The following is a 22,960-nucleotide window of genomic DNA, read 5'->3' on the forward strand; positions in this document are numbered from 1 at the left end:
CACCGGCGAATAACGTTCGCCGGTGACACGGGATCGGAGGTGATTGGTGCTGTAAAGTACAGCACCAATCACCGCGGGGTGTAAGGGTGACACTGGTGTCACCCCACCTCACCCCGCCCGCCCCCAAAGGCCGTGATTGGTCCGTCGGACCGACGGACCAATCACAGCCATGGAGGGGGGTTTAAACTAACGGGGACTACACTGCAGACGCCATTCCGGTCTGGAATAGCGTGCAGTGCGGTCACCGTGCCCAGCTGTCGCCATTTACTGACCAGAACCTTGCTCAATACTTACCTGATCACTGCTTGGGATCTTGCTTCATCTTGTGACATCCTGTGCTGTGTTGTGCTGCTGCAGTGTCATCGAGTTAGAGAGAGAGAGAGATAGAGAGAGAGAGATAGAGAGGCCTAGTGACAGAGAGTGCTATATTTTGTGCTGCTGCAGTGTAATAGAGTTATAGATAGAGAGATAGAGAGAGATAGAGAGAGAGAGATAGAGAGAGATAGAGAGATAGTGACAGATCGTGCTATATTTTTTTTTATATAACTGACTGCTGCCCCCCCTTTTGTGCTGATCAGTATAAATTAACTGATCAGCAACTTTTTGGGGGCGCAGGGTATTTTTTATATATATATATATATACCTGCTGCAGTGTCATAGAGTGATAGATAGTGAGAGATAGAGAGATAGAGAGAGATAGTGACAGAGAGTGATAGAGACTGCTATATTTTGTCTTCTGCCCCCCTTTTGTGCACCCCCAGCAACTTTTTGGGGGTGCAGGGGTTATTTTTCATATATATAACTGTCAGTGCTGCTGCTGCAGTGTCATAGAGTGATAGATAGTGAGATAGAGAGAGATAGAGAGAGATAGAGAGAGATAGTGACAGAGAGTGATAGAGAGTGCTAAATTTTGTGTCTGCTGCCCCCGCCTTTTGTGCTGATCACTATATCTGAGGTGATCAGCAACTTTTTAGGGGTGCAGAGGTTTTTTTTTTTTTTATATATATACCTGCCAGTTGCACTGTCAGTTGCACCAAAGGTTGTGCATCTGCTGCCCCTCACTGGTAATCAGTGTCGCATCACTGATCACCTTTTTTTTTTTGTGTGTGCTGTGGGGTCTTTTTTTAATTTTTTTTTTTACACACACTGTGATTTTGGGGGTGTCCTGTGGCCGCTGTGCGCTGATCAGTGACGTACATCACTGATCATCTTTTTCGGCACAGGGTTGATCTATTTTTTTTTTTTTTTTGATCAAATTCCTGTTGCCTTTGAGCGCTGTTCAGTGACGGACGTTACTGACCAACATCTGTGCTCAATTTTTGGCGCAGGACCTTTTTTTTTTTTTTTTTTAACCCCTTCAATTTTTTTTTTTTTTTAAACCCCTTCATTTTTTTTTTTTTTGTATAAAGTATTTTTTTTGCACTATTTTTTCTGCACTACATACACACTACATACCCCCCTGGTTGAAATAAAGTTTGTACCCCCCCCTACACTATACACGTGTTGAAACATTTCACTACCAGTAACACAAAAATAAAAATGGCATCCCAAATGTCATCCCAGTCATCCAGAAGAATGTATTCAGTGGAGGAGGCATATGCCATGCTTGCTTCTGACTCTGACACAGCCAGTGATGCAAGCGGGGAATTTGAAGGATTCGCCTTAAGCTCCTCTTCCTCCTCTGGTGATGAGGGACCCCCTCAAAGACGCCCCCGTAGAGCAGCTGAGACCCCCCCCCCAATAATTGATCTCGTATGGACCCCACCACCAGACAATTTTGAGCCCCAGGTTCCTGAGTTTTTGGCCATGCCAGGAATCCAATTTGATTCCACAGGTCTCAGAGAAATTGACTTTTTCAAATTATTTTTCTCTGATGATTTTATAAATTTAATGGTGGACCAAACTAATTTATATGCCCAGCAGTTTATTGCTCAAAACCCCACGTCATCATTTGCTAGGTGGACCCCTGTAGATGCAGTAGAGATGATGACGTTTTGGGGTCTGGTGTTTCATATGGGCATAGTAAAAAAGCCAGAAATTAGGCAATATTGGAGTACAGATGTTCTGTACAGCACCCCATTTTACCGTATGGCCATGCCCCGGGCTCGATTTGAGACGATCCTTAAATTTTTGCATTACAACGATAATGCACAGTGCCCACCCAGAGATGATCCCACCTTTGACCGGCTATTCAAAGTCAGGCCGGTCATTGATCATTTCAGTGCCAAATTTGAAGACATGTACATCCCAGATAAATTCATTTGCATAGACGAGTCCCTTATACATTTTAAAGGAAGGGTTAAATTCCGCCAGTACCTTCCCAGTAAGAGGGCAAGGTATGGCATAAAAATGTATAAGCTGTGTGAAAGCACCTCAGGGTACACTCACAGGTTTAGGGTATATGAAGGGAAGGATTCAAGAATTGAACCGCCAGAATGCCCCCCCCTTCCTCGTAGGTGTTAGTGGAAAAATTGTCTGGGATTTAGTGCACCCCTTCCTGGATAAAGGTTATCACCTCTATGTGGATAACTTTTACACTAGCATCCCCCTGTTTAAGGCCCTTGGTTCAAGAGGTACAGCAGCTTGCGGTACTGTGCGCAAGAACCAAAGAGGCCTCCCAAAAACGCACATTGCCCAAGTAATGAGAAGGGGTGAAAGCAGGGGAATATGCACCGAAAATATGTTGTTGGTCAAATATAAGGACAAGAGGGATGTCCTTATACTGACAACAATTCACGGAGACAGTACCACCTCCGTCCCTGTACGAGGTACCAGTACCCACACCTCAAAACCTAATTGTATCCTGGATTACAATAGGTACATGGGCGGAGTGGATCTTTCAGATCAGGTACTGAAGCCGTACAGTGCCCTGCGGAAAACAAAAATCTGGTACAAGAAGCTGGCCGTGTATATCATCCAGATGGCACTGTATAACGCTTACGTGCTATTCCGTTCTACCGGCCAGAGGGGGACATTTATGCACTTTCAAGAGGAAGTCATAAAGGGCCTAGTATTTGGGAACCAGCAGGCAGAGGGCCCCAGTACTTCTAGTACTGGCCCCCGTATTGTACCAGGGCAGCATTTTCCGAACGAAATCCCCTCCACTGCAAGAAAGGGCAGGACACAAAAAAGGTGCAAAGTTTGCTATAAAAAGGGAATAAGAAAGGAAACTATTTTCCACTGTGAAACTTGCCCCGACAAACCCGGCCTATGTATAAAGGAGTGTTTTAAAATATACCACACATCTATGGATTATTAGGTTCATCATTTCACCGTGCTTCGGGGGTCTTGCTAATGCCACATAGCACCCACCAACATTCCACCAGAATCTGAGCTGCAAAATCCAAAAATCACTCCTTCCCTTCTGAGTCCTGCCATGCACCCAACTGGTATTTTTTGGTCACATATGAGGCATTGCCATACTCGGGAGAAATTGGGGCACAGATTTTGGGGTGCTTTTTCTCCTTCATACCTTCTGAAAATGAAAAATTTTGAGCCAGAACTGCATTTTTGTGTAAAAAAATGTAATTTTTCATTTTCACTGCCCAGTTGTATCAAAATTGGTGAAACCCCTGGGGGTTTGAAATGTACACTATACCCCTAGATGAATTCCCTGAGGGGTGTAGTTTGCAAAATGGGGTCACTTGTGGGGGGGTTCCACTGTATTGGTGCTTTGGGGGTCTTGCTAATGCGACATAGCACCCACCATCATTCCACCAGAATTTGTGCTGCAAAATCCAAATATCACTCCTTCCCTTCTGAGTCCTGCCACTTTTTGGTCACACATGAGGCATTGCCGTACTCGGGAGAAATTGGGGCACATTTTGGGGTGCTTTGTCTCCTTCATTCCTTCTGAAAATGAAAAATTTTGAGCCAGAACTGCATTTTTGTGTAAAAAAATGTAATTTTTCATTTTCACTGCCCACTTGTATCAAAATTGGTGAAACCCCTGGGAGTTTGAAATGTACACTATACCCCTAGATCAATTCCCTGAGGGGTGTAGTTTGCAAAATGGGGTGACTTGTGGGGGGGTTCTACTGTATTGGTGCAACATAGCACCCACCATTCATTCCACCAAAATCTGTGCTGCAAAATCCAAAAATCACTCCTTCCCTTCTGAGTCCTGCCATGCACCCAACTGGTATTTTTTGGTCACATGTGAGGCATTGCCGTACTCGGGAGAAATTGGGGCACAGATTTTGGGGTGCTTTTTCTCCTTCATACCTTCTGAAAATAAAAAATATTGAGCCAGAACTGCATTTTTGTGTAAAAAAATGTAATTTTTCATTTTCACTGCCCAGTTGTATCAAAATTGGTGAAACCCCTGGGGGTTTGAAATGTACACTATACCCCTAGATGAATTCCCTGAGGGGTGTAGTTTGCAAAATGGGGTCACTTGTGGGGGGGTTCCACTGTATTGGTGCTTGGGGGGTCTTGCTAATGCGACATAGCACCCACCAAAATTCCACCAGAATCTGAGCTGCAAAATCCAAAAATCACTCCTTCCCTTCTGAGTCCTGCCATGCACCCAACTGGTATTTTTTGGTCACGTGAGGCATTGCCGTACTCGGGAGAAATTGGGGCACATATTTTGGGGTGCTTTTTCTCCTTCATACCTTCTGAAAATGAAAAATTTTGAGCCAGAACTGCATTTTTGTGTAAAAAAATGTAATTTTTCATTTTCACTGCCCAGTTGTATCAAAATTGGTGAAACCCCTGGGGGTTTGAAATGTACACTATACCCCTAGATGAATTCCCTGAGGGGTGTAGTTTGCAAAATGGGGTCACTTGTGGGGGGGTTCCACTGTATTGGTGCTTGGGGGGTCTTGCTAATGCGACATAGCACCCACCAAAATTCCACCAGAATCTGAGCTGCAAAATCCAAAAATCACTCCTTCCCTTCTGAGTCCTGCCATGCACCCAACTGGTATTTTTTGGTCACATGTGAAGCATTGCCGTACTCGGGAGAAATTGGGGCACATATTTTGGGGTGCTTTTTCTCCTTCATACCTTCTGAAAATGAAAAATTTTGAGCCAGAACTGCATTTTTGTGTAAAAAAATGTAATTTTTCATTTTCACTGCCCACTTGTATCAAAATTGGTGAAACCCCTGGGGGTTTGAAATGTACACTATACCCCTAGATGAATTCCCTGAGGGGTGTACTTTGCAAAATGGGGTGACTTGTGGGGGGTTCCACTGTATTGGTGCAACATAGCACCCACCATTCATTCCACCAAAATCTGTGCTGCAAAATCCAAAAATCACTCCTTCCCTTCTGAGTCCTGCCATGCACCCAACTGGTATTTTTTGGTCACATGTGAGGCATTGCCGTACTCGGGAGAAATTGGGGCACAGATTTTGGTGTGCTTTTTCTCCTTCATACCTTCTGAAAATGAAAAATTTTGAGCCAGAACTGCATTTTTGTGTAAAAAAATGTAATTTTTCATTTTCACTGCCCACTTGTATCAAAATTGGTGAAACCCCTGGGGGTTTGAAATGTACACTATACCCCTAGATGAATTCCCTGAGGGGTGTAGTTTGCAAAATGGGGTCACTTGTGGGGGGGTTCCACTGTATTGGTGCTTGGGGGGTCTTGCTAATGCGACATAGCACCCACCAAAATTCCACCAGAATCTGAGCTGCAAAATCCAAAAATCACTCCTTCCCTTCTGAGTCCTGCCATGCACCCAACTGGTATTTTTTGGTCACATGTGAGGCATTGCCGTACTCGGGAGAAATTGGGGCACATATTTTGGGGTGCTTTTTCTCCTTCATACCTTCTGAAAATGAAAAATTTTGAGCCAGAACTGCATTTTTGTGTAAAAAAATGTAATTTTTCATTTTCACTGCCCACTTGTATCAAAATTGGTGAAACCCCTGGGGGTTTAAAATGTACACTATACCCCTAGATGAATTCCCTGAGGGGTGTACTTTGCAAAATGGGGTGACTTGTGGGGGGGTTCCACTGTATTGGTGCTTGGGGGGTCTTGCTAATGCGACATAGCACCCACCAAAATTCCACCAGAATCTGAGCTGCAAAATCCAAAAATCACTCCTTCCCTTCTGAGTCCTGCCATGCACCCAACTGGTATTTTTTGGTCACATGTGAGGCATTGCCGTACTCGGGAGAAATTGGGGCACATATTTTGGGGTGCTTTTTCTCCTTCATACCTTCTGAAAATGAAAAATTTTGAGCCAGAACTGCATTTTTGTGTAAAAAAATGTAATTTTTCATTTTCACTGCCCACTTGTATCAAAATTGGTGAAACCCCTGGGGGTTTGAAATGTACACTATACCCCTAGATCAGTGGTCTCCAACCTTTTTTGGGGCGAGAGCTACTCGAGACAAAATATACTGCATGAAGAGCTTCTAAAAAATTTTTAAAAAGAAAAATGCCATTTACACATTATGCCACACACTGTAATGCCCACGACATATTATGCCACATACTGCATTGCCCCAGGCACAATATACCACACACTGCAATGTCCAATATGCTGCATACATACCTCCCAACATCAGAGGCAGAGGAGAAGGAACATCTGCGCATGCCAAAGGCACGCGGCCGAAAATAGGGGGGCATGATCTACAATCGTGGTACTCCTGCAAGGCCACATCCCCCACTCTTTCTGCTATAGGGGCATGGCCAGCGCTATGAGATCTGCTGGCCATGCCCCCAGCCTCTGTAAGTAGACAGAGTGTGCGTGTTGTTTTGCAGTCTCCATCCTCTTTGCACCCCTCTATCACCTCTCGATTCCCCAGTCACCCTTGCATGCGTCTGTCCCCCCATTACTCCTTTACCTCCTGCACCTTTTTGTCCCCCTGCACCTCTCTGTCCCCCCGCACCTCTTCATCCCATTACCCCTGCACCTTTCTGTCCCCTCTGCACCTCTCCATTCCCCTTCCCCCCTGTAGCTCTCGGTCCCCCTAATCAACCTTGCATTATCAAAAACATAAAAAAAGCTCCTCAAAACTTATTCAACCTTTCTAACCTGCTGGTGGGTAGCAGGTACCCAGCCTGGCAGAGGACAGCAGGCATCAGGTGGCTGGGCAGTGTGGCAGACAACAGGCAGTGTAGCGGTCAGATGAGGGAAGAAAATAGGAAGGAAGGAAAATCCTGTCTCTCTCCCGCAGTAGCTGCTGCCATGGCTGTGTCCCGCCTCATCCAGTGGAGCTCAGCTGCTTCACAATCACAGCTGTCACAGCCAGGGGCAGATCCACAAGTAATTGATAGGGGGGCACCATTAAAGTGGATGGGGTGGCATGAGGGGATTAGTGTGCCAGGGTGCATGTTCTCTGAGAGAATGGAGAGAGACAGAAAGGAGAGAGAAGGAGAGCAGAGAGAGAGAAGGATAGGGAGGAGAGAGAGAGAGAGAAGGATAGGGAGGAGAGAGAGAGAGAAGGATAGGGAGGGGAGAGAGAGAGGGAGAGAGAAAAGGAGATAGAGGAGAAAGAGAGAGAGAGAAGGAGAGAGGAGAGGCAGACAGAAGGAGAGAGGGAGAGAAAGAGGGATAGAGAAGAATAGGGGAAAGGGAATGAAGGGGGTTGAGACAGGTATGTGCCTGAACCCCCCATACCAAACACCACAGCCTCCCCCTTTTCACTTAAATATGCAAGCGTTGTACCTATGGCGGCAGCAGCAGGGCGATGATCAGGCAGCAGGCATCCCATGGAGGAGGCTGAGGCACGTCCTGTGAGTTCCATGAATGCTGCGGAGGAAACAGACGCCAGAGGTCATTTTTCACCTCTAGCGTCACGGTCTGACAGGGAGCAGTGCTACCCGGAAGTGCCGGGAGTGCTTAGCGCTGTGTTCCCTGCCTGTCAGACGCTAGAGATGAAATATGAGCTCTAGCGTCTGGTCTGTTTCAGGGGAACGCAGCGGCAGGAGATGGGCGGGCGGTGGGAGATGGAGGGACGGCGGCGACGAGAGATGAAGGGAGGGACAGACGGGCAGCCGCAGAGTGGTCGAGCCACCCGGATCGCCACCGCGAGCTACCAGTAGCTCGCGAGCGACGGGTTGGCGACCACTGCCCTAGATGAATTCCCTGAGGGGTGTACTTTGCAAAATGGGGTGACTTGTGGGGGGGTTCCACTGTATTGGTGCAACATAGCACCCACCATTCATTCCACCAAAATCTGTGCTGCAAAATCCAAAAATCACTCCTTCCCTTCTGAGTCCTGCCATGCACCCAACTGGTATTTTTTGGTCACATGTGAGGCATTGCCGTACTCGGGAGAAATTGGGGCACAGATTTTGTGGTGCTTTTTCTCCTTCATACCTTCTGAAAATGAAAAATTTTGAGCCAGAACTGCATTTTTGTGTAAAAAAATGTAATTTTTCATTTTTACTGCCCAGTTGTATCAAAATTGGTGAAACCCCTGGGGGTTTGAAATGTACACTATACCCCTAGATGAATTCCCTGAGGGGTGTAGTTTGCAAAATGGGGTCACTTGTGGGGGGGTTCCACTGTATTGGTGCTTGGGGGGTCTTGCTAATGCGACATAGCACCCACCAAAATTCCACCAGAATCTGAGCTGCAAAATCCAAAAATCACTCCTTCCCTTCTGAGTCCTGCCATGCACCCAACTGGTATTTTTTGGTCACATGTGAGGCATTGCCGTACTCGGGAGAAATTGGGGCACATATTTTGGGGTGCTTTTTCTCCTTCATACCTTCTGAAAATGAAAAATTTTGAGCCAGAACTGCATTTTTGTGTAAAAAATTGTAATTTTTCATTTTCACTGCCCACTTGTATCAAAATTGGTGAAACCCCTGGGGGTTTGAAATGTACACTATACCCCTAGATGAATTCCCTGAGGGGTGTAGTTTGCAAAATGGGGTCACTTGTGGGGGGGTTCCTAACTTTTAGCATCTTATGGTGCCTAAAAAATAATCTCATAAAAAGGAGGCTCCAAAATCAAGTAGGTGCTCCTTCTATTATGAAGCCTGTGGTTTGGTCAACGTGCACACTAGGGCCACATATAGGATATTTATGAAAACAAAAGAATTGGGGGAATCAATTTTTAGTCACATTTCTCTAGTAAAATGTACTGTGTTCCTTAGAAAAATGTATTCAAATTGCAAATCTGCAAAAAAAATGAAATTGTGAAATTTCACCTACACTTTGTTTTAATTCCTGTGAAACACCTAAAGGGTTAACAAACTTCCAAAATGCTGTTTTGAATACTGTGAGGGGTGCAGTTTTTGAAATGGTATCATTTATGGGGGTGTCTCACATACAAGTCCCTCAAAGTCACATCAGAACTGAACTGGTCCCTAAAAAAATCAGTGTTTGAAATTTTCTTGAAAATTTGAGAATTTGCTATTCATATTGTAAGCCTCCTAGTGTCCAAAAAAATTAAAAGGAAGTTGAAATAATGATGTCAACATAAAGTAGACATATGGTCTATGTTAGTTATTAACTATTTTGAGTGGTATGATTATTTGTCTCACAAGCAGAAAATTTAACATTTTGCAAATTGCTAAATTTTCCAATTTTTTACGACATTTTGGTATTTTTCACAAAAAAACACAGACTGTATTGACCCAAATTTACCACTAATTTGAAGTACAATGTGTCACGAAAAAACAATCTCAAAATCACTGGGATAAGTAAAAGCAAAAAAAAGTTATCCCCACTTAAGTGAGACATGTCAGATTTGAAAAAAAGGGCTCTGTCAGGAACGCAAAAACTGGCTCTGTCAGGAAGGGGTTAAAAACGGTATATTGCCGTTTTTTTACCGTTTTAAAACGGTAATGTGTGCGGTCTGAAAGGTGCAGGACCACTTAACCGGTTAGAAAAAAACGTTTTTTCTAACCGGTTAAAATGCAGGGTCCTACCCGTTTCAGAACCGGTATTTTAGGCTCAAAATCGGTTCTGAAACGGTATTTAGGACCCAGCCAATGAGCTGGGTCCTAAATTCAGCACAGTGAATACTTAATGAGCGCTCATTAAGTATTCACAGCACTGGAGCCCCCCCCCGCGCGTGTCGACACCCCCCGCGCGCGTGTTGACGCCCCCCGCGTGTTGACACCCCCCCCCCCGCGCGTGTCGGCGCCCCCCCCCCCCCGTGTCGACTTACCACGTGCCGGTATCTCCGTTGTGGTTCCCGGCACTGCAGCTCAGTATGCTCGGAAAGCACTTATGAAAAAAGTGTCTTTCAGAAAATGGCTGCCCCCATACGAAAGACAGTTTTTTTCAACTGGGTTTCCTATGGGGCAGCCATTTTCTGGAAGACACTTTTTTCATAAGTGCTTTCCGAGCATACTGAGCTGCAGTGCCGGGATCCACAACGGAGGTACCGGCACGGGGTAAGTCGACACGGGGGGGGGGGGGGGGGGGGGCGCCGACACGCGGGGGGTCGACACGCGCGGGGGCGTCGACATGCGAGGGGGGCGTCGACATGCGCGGGGGGTGTCGCCACGCTCTCGGTCGACACGCGTGAGGGGGGGGGAGCTGCACGGAGGGGAGGGCTGAAGGCTGCACTGGCTTTGACCCTGTATTTGGAAAGTTTCCAAAAACGGGTCTGCCAGTGTCAAAAAATCGGCACTTAAACGGTAATATACCGTTTAAGTGCTGCGGTGTGAAAGGGGCTTTATCTGGCAGACCCGTTTTTGGAAACGTTTCCAAATACAGGGTCAAAGCCAGAGATGCGGTCTGAAAGCAGCATAAGAGTGCAGTTCTAATGGTGCCCATACACGCTCCGATGCGGGCGTCCATTTTGTGCTTAAATAGCACGCATCATATGCCTTGTGCATGCAATGTGATGCGATGAAAAGCTAGTACAAAAAGTATTAGCAGCACATACTTTTTGTACTGTACGACGAGATGCCGCAGGAGCGCGCATCTCAAAGTACATATCAGACCCGCCGCATCGGAGCGTGTATGGGCACCTTTAGTTATTTAGTACTACAGATGGAGCTCTCATTATAGATGCTCCTGGTGGTTCTATCGCCAATGCTCGCCATCCACCAGAAGGGGGGGGCACACGCACGAGACACTCGTACGGCCCATTCTGACAGAGACTGCCGCCACCCTTCGCCACCTCCCTGTCGATGCCCACACCCCCCCCCCCACTCCTAACCCTGCCTGTCTCCCTGAAGTGTACCCGTCAGATGCAGCGTCTTTCAGCGTTCGCTAGCTCAGGGGAACTGTTGATTCTCTGGGCTGGCTGAGAGGCGCTACATCTGTAAGTCATCTGTGCTGAAGCATGGATATCACTAAAACCTGGACCATTAGTGTGCCTTGAGGACCGTGGTTGGGAATGCCTGATATGCAGTATTGTACAATTCATAAACCTCAATAGACAGAAGTAAAAAGTGATCAGTGGAATTCCTTCCAACTTCCTATAACTGAACATGGTTAGCACATAAGCCAAAATAAACGCTGTTCCACAGAAATGAGCCTAAACATTCTGACACTTAGCAGAAGAAAAACAAACACGAAGAAGGCGCCTTTCCCATAGACACATGCTAATTAATTCATTTTTCCTGTGTGCAGATGGAAATGTACAATGGCAAAGCTTAAAAAAAAAAAAACATACAGATTTTAATGACACTGTACAAAACTCTTATTATAAGCCGGAGTTACTTATAATTGATGGCCACATATGATCAGTAAATATTACATAAATATCACCTGCAAACTTTGTTGTAAAACTCAAATATCAGTAACATTATATTGGCACCTACACCATATATAAATATACATCTATGACATATAAAATGTAATATAAGTTATAAATGCCGCAAAGTCTTCCAGGGTTATTTAACTTAAACCTTTATATAGTATGTGAAGTTCTAACTGGTGGAACCAGGAATAAAAGGATAACCTTGATTTTTATATTTAGCACTAGGAACCAAGAAGTTAGTTGAACATGGATATAGCGGGCGCCGGACGGGGTCCTGACAGTCATTTACCCGACGTGGGGATCCCGACTGTCAAATCACCGACAGACGGGTTCTCAATGGCCACCGGATATTCTCCCTCGTGGAGGTCCACGACCCCCATAGAGGGAGAATAGAATAGGTGGTGAGCGTAGCGAGCCACCGTGCCCACAAGGAGCTTTGTTGTGCTCGCCATGCTGTCTGAGTCTGGTCAGTCGGGATCCCTATACCACACCCGGATATAGCTACATTACAAGATTTTGATGAACCCTGGGTTTGTGGCATCCAAACTTTAAGGTAAAACGATAATGCAGCACCTTGTAGGTGAGATAGGAAGAAGGCCCCATTTTACAGAAGCAAAGATACTGTAGGTTCTCATTTCTCTCACTTAACCCCCCTGTCCTCCTCCAGGCACCATGCTCACTAAGTGCAGGAGGGATAGCATAAGTTACTCTTCACTTCTCAAGTTAGGACCAGCAAGTGGCCAGGGTCACACTGTGCTCTCTCTTCTGCAAGCAATGATTTAGCTAGCAGGAAGCCCTGACTAGTATGGAATAGGATAGTTTTGTGTGTGCTTATGTTGTAAGGATATCATTGCAAATGCCATCTTACAAACTAAAAGTTTGACACTCACTATGATTACTTTATTAATGAATAGATCTTTAGTATTATCTGGACAGTTTGTTCAACATTATGTATGAACAATAAACACTATAATCATACTGGCTTACTTTTGAAAAGTAGTTTCAGAGAGATTATAGTTGATAACATTGGTAAAAATTTTGCACGGCGCCCCATTGAGGGGGCATGTCATGCTCCACCCAAAGGGCGTGTCTAGTTCCATATATGGAGAGATTGTGTAAAGAGATTGTGAACGTGGCACCTAGAAGTGTGGGTGTGTACTGCTACATCTGAGAGGCATCTTGTAACATGACTTATATACAAATGTAGATGGATATACATTTGCAGTTAGTAAGAGCTACTATACTTGGTAAAGTGCTGGGAAATGGTGCTAATGATTCAATGTAAATGTATCTACTATACATGGTATGCTCTTCCACAACCTCTAACCCTCTTTCTTTCCCACCTGAACCCTCTGGCACTTTCTCTTCATTTGAGCCCACAAATGAAAAGGAAGTATCCGCACTCTTCTTATCCTCTTACTCTACTACCTCTCCTCTCGATCCTATACCTGTGCAAGTCATTAAAAATCTATCTCCTGTGATTATTCCAACCTTAACTAAAATCTGCAATCTCTCTCTTACTACTGGTACTTTTCCTTCTCTGCTCAAACATGCAGTGATAACTCCTATTCTAAAAAAACAGAATTCTGACCCTAACTCTCTCTCTAACTATCGTCCTATATCTCAGCTCCCATGCCTCTCCAAGCTACTGGAGAGACTTGTCTACTCTCGCCTCACAAACTTTCTTAACTCTAACACCCTATTAGACCCACTTCAGTCAGGTTTTCGCTCTCAACACTCCACTGAGACAGCACTGACTAAAGTGGTGAATGATCTGGTAACGGCTAAGTCTAAAGGCCATTACTCACTACTTATTCTTCTTGATCTTTCTGCTGCATTTGACACCGTCGATCACTCTCTTCTCTTTCAAACACTACACTCCCTAGGTCTTAATGATACAGCCCTTTCCTGGTTCACATCTTACCTATCTGATCGTTTTTTCAGTGTTCACTTCTCTGACTCTACTTCCTCTTCACTACCTCGATCAGTCGGAGTTCCGCAAGGCTCAGTCTTAGGTCCTCTGCTTTTCTCAATCTATACTTCCTCTCTTGGCAAACTAATCAGCTCTTTCGGATTTCAGTATCACTTGTATGCTGATGATACTCAAATCTATCTATCAACCCCAGAGTTGTCACCAGTGGTTTTGGGTCGAGTCTCTGATTGTCTCTCTGCCATCTTATCTTGGATGTCTTGTCGCCAACTCAAACTCAATATTTCCAAAACGGAATTACTTATATTCCCGCCAACTAAGAACAGTTACCATCCTGACATCTCCATCACTGTTGATAACTCGATAATCTACCCTACCCCACAAGCTTGTTGCTTAGGGGTCATCCTCGACTCTGAACTGTCCTTTCTTCCCCACATTCAATCTGTCTCCAAATCATGTTACATGCATCTAAAAAACATATCCAAAATACGACCCTATCTCACACAAGACACTACTAAGGGGGGTATTCAAACGCAGTCGTGCTCCCGCAGCCATTCCCCGACAGCATTGAACAGGGTTTCACCGCAGAACGAGCCCGACAGCATAAGCTGTCGGGCTCGTTCTGCCGAGAAAAGCCGGAAATAGGCAAGCTCCTGGCTGGAGCTCGTCTATTTCAGTCATCAACTCGCGGCCACGCCCCCTTCTCGCCGCTCGGCGGCCGGGACATTGAATCCTGACCACCGAGCTCCAGTCGAGCCAAGCGAGAACGGGACAGGGGCACGGCTGTCGAGCTTGCTCGACAGCCGTTCCCCTGATATTGAATACCCCCCTAAATCTCTTATCCATGCACTCATTATATTCCGCATTGATTATTGCGATAGTCTCCTAACTGGTCTTCCCAAGAACAGACTCTCACCACTGCAATCAATTTTAAATGCTGCTGCTAGGCTGATCTTCCTTGCAAGACGCTCATCGTCTGCTGATCCGCTCTGCCAGTCCCTCCATTGGTTGCCTGTATATTACCGTATTCAATATAAAATACTTCTACTTGCTTATAAAGCTATTAACCATACTGCACCAACATATATCTCTGCACTTATCACAAAATATCTCCCATCTCGACCACTACGCTCTACACAAGATCTGCGTCTCTCTTCTGCACGGATCACTAGCTCCCATTCATTATTACAGGACTTTCATCAGGCTGCTCCCATCCTATGGAATGCCCTTCCACGCACATTAAGACTCTCCACCAGTCTCCAAACTTTCAAGCGTTCCCTGAAAACTCACCTCTTCAGGCAAGCCTATCATATTTAAGTTCTACATGCATAACCCTCCGAGGCACTTATGTATTATATAGCTTCCCTTCTGGACTTGTAACTGCTATGCTATTACTGGTGCCTGTCCTTATGTTTCCCCCCCTATATCCCTATAGATTGTAAGCTTGCAGCAGGGCCCTCCTACCTCCAAGTTTGTCTGTTGTTACCCAGTTTGTCTGATCACTGTCTACTATTGTAAAGCGCAACGGAATCTGCTGCGCTATATAAGAAACTGTAAATAAATAAATATATCTCTCATTCCTTTCTCCCTAAAATTGAAACAGTGTAATGTGGGCTAGGTGAAATGAGGGAGATTGCTAGACTAATCAGGGAGAGAGGGAGATTGCTGCTCTTTGAGGGAGTCTCCTGCAGAATGCAGGAAGGTAGGCAACTATGACTATAATAAAATCTATCAATCATGGTATAGGACACAGTGCTGCAAGGGAGTTCCACACTCCTACGGAACTGATGCAAAAAAATGTGTCTGAAAAAAAATAGTTAAAAATACAATACCCATGTGATGATGTGGGTAAATGCAAACAAGCTGTTATACTATACAACATTGTTTGGGTTACACTTTATGAAAAGAGGCTGCAAAGCCTAATTAGAACCTGTTGCTTCCTTTACCCTCAGAGAAATCACGCTGTTTAACAGGGTCCTGCATGCCTAATTGACATTGTCCTGTGGAAAGGTTCCCCCAGAGTGCACACTGACAGGATGAAGAGAAACACTCTCACTTTGAAACCAGAGCAGAAGAAAATGAAGTAATGGTGATACTGCTTTTAAGAGCAGCATTTACAGTGATTTAGGCTCAGATATAAAACGCAGTATGCCAATATCACTATACTGTCCAATTATCATGCTTTCTCAGGAAAATCCCTAAAAAGTAATTTTGGCAACAATTTGCCTAGCACACAATTTGCCTAAATAAGTAAAAATAAGCAGCGAATAAAAGGCAGATGTAGGCTGAGATCATGGATACTGTACCAAAAGACAACAGTGACACTACTAAACACTGCAACTGATATGTTAGAATGGGCCCTTATAGTGATACATTCTACAATGTTCAGAATATCCTGCAGCAGTGTAGATAACGGGGTTATCCAGACCAGGTCGCACAGCTGTGAATTCCGCCTGCCATTCGATTATTGATAAACTGTGCATGCATACGGATAGTATTCATGCGCGACGCTGTCCTGCAATAAAATTCTGCTACTTTTTTGTTCGCTGACCGTATGCAAATTGATTGACAGAAAGCCGACATTTGGGGTGTGGTAACCAGACATTTGGGGTGTGGTAACCAGACGTTTGGGGTGTGGCAGGGAAATCGCAGGCATGCCCAGGCGTTTGCGGGGACGTTTGCTTGAGTCCCAGGCTGACTGTTTCTATTGCAGCCGCCAAGTGAGCGCACACACTGGGAAAGATCATTACATGGTTTAGACAGCTATTTTCTGATCCAGCTAATATTCAGAGGTGCTAAGTGAGTCACAGGCCTGCACAGTGTGGGATTTCTCTCTGGCTGAGGGACAATTACCTAATCAAAGGACTCTGCAATTTAGCAGAGCAGCGATCAAGTCTGAATAACCCCCAAGGAGCCATGTGCTGCCTCATACACAACCCTGATAAAGTGGTAACATGGGCCTCATTCACATTATTGCTACCCAGGCTACATGCCCCATAACTTGCTGAAACACCTGTGCCATGAATATTTACTTACAGTATGATGACTTTTAGTTAATTTTCCAATTACATTTTTCCTAAGTGCATTCTTGATACAAAACCTGCCATTTTATTTAGATTTTATTACTTGTCAGATACATGGTTTCACCAACGAGCTTATACGGGTCAAATGCTTGAAAGCATCATGCACCCTTACCAGGAGAGAGCCACCTGCATCATCAACCACCCAACCAGCCAGCATAATGAATGTTGCCAAAGAGACAAAGGGATTTGTATTCACATTATAGTTTGTGTCCAAAGAAAAATGGCCTTTCTAATTATAAAGTCTATGCGCCATCTCCTATTTAATAAAACAGTGAAGCTCTCTTTCTTTTCAAGCACAGCGCTGGTTAACAGGTAACAATCTAAAATAATGATGTTTAATTAAAATCATTATGCTGGCTATTTCAGTGTACTGGAATAATTCCAAATACTTGAACTACATAGGACTTACACTACCATGTTTAAACTTCAGAAACACACATTTGGTTCCATGTGATAAATAGTGGTGAATATTCAACCTTCCTTAGCAACATCTGTAACAATGGAAACAGTCAGGAGTGTATAGTTTTTCCCACTGTTAAATGCATTGATAAAAGGAGGTCTGTTGTTCAAAGCATAGCCAAATGGGTGAGGTATGATAGTTCACAGTCATAATTGTAACATTCATCATAGATATTTTTCAACCACTGTACCGTGGCACACTAGTGTGCCTTGAGCTGTTCTCAAGTGTGCCCCCAGATCTAGAGATGCCCTAAACAGTTTACAGCCACTACCAGTTCAACTGTTATTTACTGGTCTCTTCTTTTCATATAAAGGGCCAATGTATTTTATTTTTGTTACCTGGGGGACCAGAGTGATTTTTTTTTATATGGGGGCCAATAGGTTTTTTTTTTCTTGTAGGGGCCAATGTGTTTTGCCCTGTGGGATCTCATGGTGTGCCTTGGCAATTTTAAAATCTTATTTAGTGTGCCGCAAAATAAAAAGGTTGAAAATCACTGTTTTAGAGGGTCAACATATCATTTCTGGTGGCCCAGAGCTGACTTACCTACCCCAGGTAATCAAGTGAATGTGACTTCCCTGATCTGGTAAGTACTTCTTCCCTAATCCCTTTCCTTCCCTCCCTGTAGCACAGGCATGTCCAAACTGTGGCCCTCCAGCTGTTGTGTAACTACACATCCCAGCATGCCTTACCCTAGTTTTAGCATTCCCTTATAGCAAAACTGTGGCAAGGCATGATGGGACTTGTAGTTTCACAACACTTGGAGGGCCATAGTTTGGACATGTCTCCTCTAGCACCTAACCCTAACCACTCCCCCCTACAGCCTAACTATACGCCTCACAGCCACAGCCTAACCCTAATTTCGACCTTTTGCAGGTCAAAAAGCTGAATGTTGACATCATACCTGTCGACATTGTGGTGATCACCATTATGAATGTCGACACTGTCATTGTCTGCAATTTTACTACATCGCCCACAAATGGCAGTACTTATGAGTTATAATTATTTTTATATTTTAACTACAGTATATGGTGCCACAAGTTGTCTCATGTTTCGATTGCAATGATCCGATGTTTGAAAACTAATAGTTAGCAAAAGTTAAAAAAAAAAATATTTAGATGTTTTTTTGGTTACGTTTAAATACATGTTTTTCACCTAATTCGCTAATAAAAAAACTCTAACCATCTATGAGCAATTTTTCTGAAATAAAAATGCCTCAGCCCAAATCTCTAGACTGCGATTGAAGATCATTCTAAAAAATGATGTCTACAGGATAGTAGTCCACTCGGTAATTAACAGCATTATCTTCAGCTATGTTTGTACATTGGCGATATTTAAAGCAGAACCCATTATAAGCCAAAAAGATCTAGAAATAAGAACTTCATAAAAAACATTTAGGGACCTCCACTGAATATGCCTTTACTGGCAGATGCCTCTGTATATGATATTTTGATGTTTTTTTTGTGCCCCCATTTAATACAAACACATTCAGGGCCCTGCATTAATGATTGATTATCGCTCACTTCTCATACTCTTTATGATTGTTCCTGTCCTGTCTTTACTTTAATCCCTATACATTGCTCTAGACAGTGGTGGGGAACCTTTTTTGGGCCAAGGGCCAATTGTATGGTGAAAAAAATCCTTCAGGGGCCATATGTAAAAATTTCTCTTACAAATTGTCCTGCTGCAGCCGTCCCACGCTCCGGTGGCTGCCACTGAATAGGACTGACAGTTTCCGGTTGCTGTTGATTAAGAGGAATCTCGCAAGAACTACCGACTTTTCGCAAGAAGTCCCCTGTACTTGACTCCTGGCAAAGCCGCCAGGTGGGTAGGAGGGCCACTCAGACTGGCTACGGGGGCCGCATACGGCCCCCGGGCCTGAGGTTCCCCACCACTGCTAGTCAGATGCTTGGTTGCATAGAGAGAGGAATCAGTGGCAGAAAAAAAGACGTAATAATGCCACTGTATAGGTCATTTGTACGGCCTCATCTGGAATACTGTGTCCAGTTCTGGAGACCATATCTTCAGAAGGATATAAATACATTAGAGAGTGTACAAAGAAGGGCAACTAAAATGGTGCATGGCCTACATCACAAAACTTACCTGGAAAGACTAAAAGATCTTAACATGTATAGTTTGGAACAGAGAAGGGAAAGGGGGGACATGATAGAAATCTTCAAATATATCAAGGGTTTTAACATACTGTAGTACAGGAGGTAAATTTCTTCAAAGGAAAAGAAGTAATAGAACACGAGAACATGCACTGAAACTGGAGGGAGGTAGGTTGAGGGGAAATGTTAGAAAAAATTTACTTCACAGAAAGGGTAGTTGATAAGTGGAATAGCCTCCCATCAGAGGTGGTAGAGGCTAAGACAGTAGAACAATTAAAACATGCTTGGGATAGGCATATGAATATCCGTACAAAGAAATAAGGATCAAAAAGGGTTGAGATTATATGAAGGATAAAAAAAGGGGCAGACTAGATGGGCCAAATGGTTCTTATCTGCCGTCAAATTCTATGTTTTCTATATTTTACACTGCAAATATAATCATACTGTGCTTGTAATTTTTCTCTGTAGTATTTTACTATGCTCTTATTGATATATTTATGCTCTGTTTTTGAAATTGTATTGTATTCTGCAACGCACAAACATTCTATAACAATACTTGATTAAAAAAATTATACACATTATGGCAATACTGTATGCTAGACATCAGCAATAATAAGATTTAATACAAAGCGAACTATAAAGTGAACTTTAATATTTGCCATATTTATGAACAGTGCCTGAAAAAGGGCTCTGCAACATTATATTATACTTTTGTAGTCCTTTAGCTATTTACACCCCCCTCTCATTTCATAACACCATCTATCATATTTATGCTACGCTAGTAAATGCTATGAAAGGACTAAGATTTAGAGTTGTGACATATTTTAAAACATGCTAATAAATTATACTGAAGAAATCACAATGCAAACAGTCAGGCTATCAACATCCATCCAAAAATGCCCGAGGTCATGTATATTAGCACGTAACGAGTGGTATGCAGACATTTCCCATTATGAATAACAGCAGTGTGAACAAGGACTTGAAAAAGGGTCTGATAATAATGAATCACAAGTGTTTTCAATCAATAAGTCAAACAAGACCCCAACCCTCTGTCTGGTCCTTGGTTTCAAAGGTGTATGAAGTAAGAGAATAATGCAAGCTGTTAATCAAAATCTACAGCTGCAAGATGTTACAAAAGTCATCCTCCCCACCTCTATTTCACCTTTGTAATAGATGACACAAGGGTTGGAGGATCGCACTGGGTAAAATTAGTAGCATCAGCTTGTGTTATACATAGACTCTTAGTGCCTCAGGCAAAAGATTCTGACTGAGGATCCAATTAGGTAGACTACGAGCAAGACTTCTATATATATTAACACAAAAGTATACCCTTCTGCGGATGTGATTAGCACCTTCATAATAGAAGTGTAAATTTGAAGTTAATGGACTACCCATAAATTGCAGTCTATTACAAAGTGATGCTATAAATGTTTAGTTAAGTGCATGTAACAGGAGTAAGTGAAAAACATGTTGTGTTTTATTTAAAATAAATAAAAGTTGTTCTTTTACTGCAAGGGCTTATAAGCGTGCCGTATCATTCCAGAGGTGCTGTATCAGTCCAGGGTTGAGACAAGTTTGTTGTATTATTTCTGGGGTGAGCCAAGTGTGTCATCATTTCTGGGGTGCTGCTAAATCAGCCGTATAATTCCTGGGGTGCGCAAAGTGTGTCATATAATTCCTGGGGTGACCAAAGTGTGTCATATCATTTCTGGGGTGCACCAAGTTTGTCATATCATTTCTGGGGTGCTGCTAAATCAGCCGTATAATTCCTGGGGTGCGCAAAGTGTGTCATATAGTTACTGGGGTGAGCCAAGTGTGTCAAGTAATTTCTGTAGTGGTGCTAAATCAGCCGTATAATTCCCGGGGAGCTGCCCTTTTTTTTATTAAAAAGAATACAACATATGTTTTTTCTTTTACTGCAGAGGTGCTGCCATGTGTTCCGTATAATTCATGGGGTGAGCCAAGTCTGCTGTATAATTCATGGAGTGCTGCCAAGTGTGCCGTATCAGTCCAGTGTTTGTGCCACCCACCTTTATCGCTAAACTTAGACATCTAGCTACCTTGGAGCAACCTTTTGGCCTAAAAACAATATTGTGAGGTGTTCAAAATAAACTGGAAATGAGTGGAACATAATGTTATTGAGTTAAATAAAAGTGTAGGAACGAAAAAAAAAATCTGTGATTTTAGCAGATTTTATATTTTTTTCGAAAAAATACAGATCCAAAACCATAACCCATCCAGATTCAAAACATGAAGGTATATCTAGATCCAAAACACAAAAAGTGACTGGTGCACACCCCTACTAATAATCAACTGTATGAAATAATAATCACTGACTGCATGTTTAAAAAACAAAGGAAATGTATATAAAGTATAGCGTAATACGTTTTTTTAAAACTTTGTAGATTTATCTAAAATACAGTGCCCCTAGTTCATATTAAGCCAATTATGCCACACTATAGTGCCTCAACTTCATATTGTGTCACATTCCAGTGCCCCAGCTCATACTATGTAACATTGGGCCTTATTTTAGTTCACTCTTTCTGACAAAATCCTTCTTAGATGGGCAAAACCATGTGCACTGCAGGTGGGGCAGATGTAACTTGTGCAGATAAAATTAGATTTGGGTGGGGTTTTACTTCAAAGTGAGATCTATATTGCAGTGTAAAAATAAAGCAGCCAGTATTTTCCCTTCACAAAAACAAAATAACTCACCCAAATCTAATTATCTCTGCACATTTTACATCTGCCCCCCTGCAGTGCACATGGTTTTGTCCATCTAAGAAGGATTTTGTCAGAAAGAGTGAACCAAAATAAGGCCCATTATAATGCCACTCAGTTCATTTTATTCCACATTACAATGAGCAGGCTACCTTTGGTAGCCAAGCCAATAACTGTTAGGGTTTCCATAGGACTGAAGACAGGAAACACTGATTTAAGTAACTTTTTTTAAAAAAAATTCTAAAGTTGGCATTTTCATCAAAAGGTGACAGATTTTAAACTCGGTCTAACCATCAAAAATATTACCCTTTGGCCTTTCTGTCACATATTATAAAGGATGAACTTCAGTTCATCTAAAAAAAAATTAAAACTATACAGCAAATTGCCTCATGTTGGCCTAAATTAGCCTATAAAAAGGATTAACAGATGATTGTGATAGAAGGACAATCATGTCCCCTGCTGACAATATATGTGCTCACTAGAGCAACAACTGGGCCTACTGAGAGACCTGTTGCAACTATTCTGGTCTCCCACTTATACGCATAGAAAAGGTCACTTATGCAGGGCAAGCTGCCCTTGAATATTACTATTCAGTGGTTTTATGAGCAGACATGGCCATGGGTCTGACTCTTACTGTAGCACATGAGCCCAAGAAAGGGTGTGGCATGATGCTCCGAAGTTGTGACTCCGACGGTAAAGTATAAAGACATTGTGATCCCGACCGCTGGTGCTCCAACGGGGAAGGGGGGGGGTGGCGGCGCAAGTGCTAAGTTGCCCCCTGCAAGCTTGCTGCGCTCGCCACACTGTGGGCTAGGTGGCTCACGACAGGTTCTATTCTCTCTCTATGGGGGTCGTGAACCCCGACGAGAGAGAATGTCAGGCATGTAACATTTGGGATTCTGATGTCGGTATTTCCAACTGTCGGTGCATCATATGGCACCCCCAGGAAAGGTATCCATGGTCCTACAGATACATTGGAAAATTGAGAATTTTTGCTGACAGAAATGTGAAGCCCTTCTTCATGT

At 43.5% G+C, this 22,960-nt stretch overlaps 1 protein-coding gene across 2 annotated transcripts in view; it reads right to left on the reverse strand.

Moving 5' to 3' along the window:
- Positions 1-22,960, reverse strand: part of TTC27 (tetratricopeptide repeat domain 27) — a 414,154-nt gene that overhangs the window by 42,907 nt on the left and 348,287 nt on the right. The gene's annotated exons all lie outside the window — the stretch shown is intronic.

The sequence above is a fragment of the Crinia signifera genome, chromosome 3, assembly GCF_055691185.1.
Source record: "Crinia signifera chromosome 3, ASM5569118v1, whole genome shotgun sequence".
NCBI lineage: Eukaryota > Metazoa > Chordata > Amphibia > Anura > Myobatrachidae > Crinia > Crinia signifera.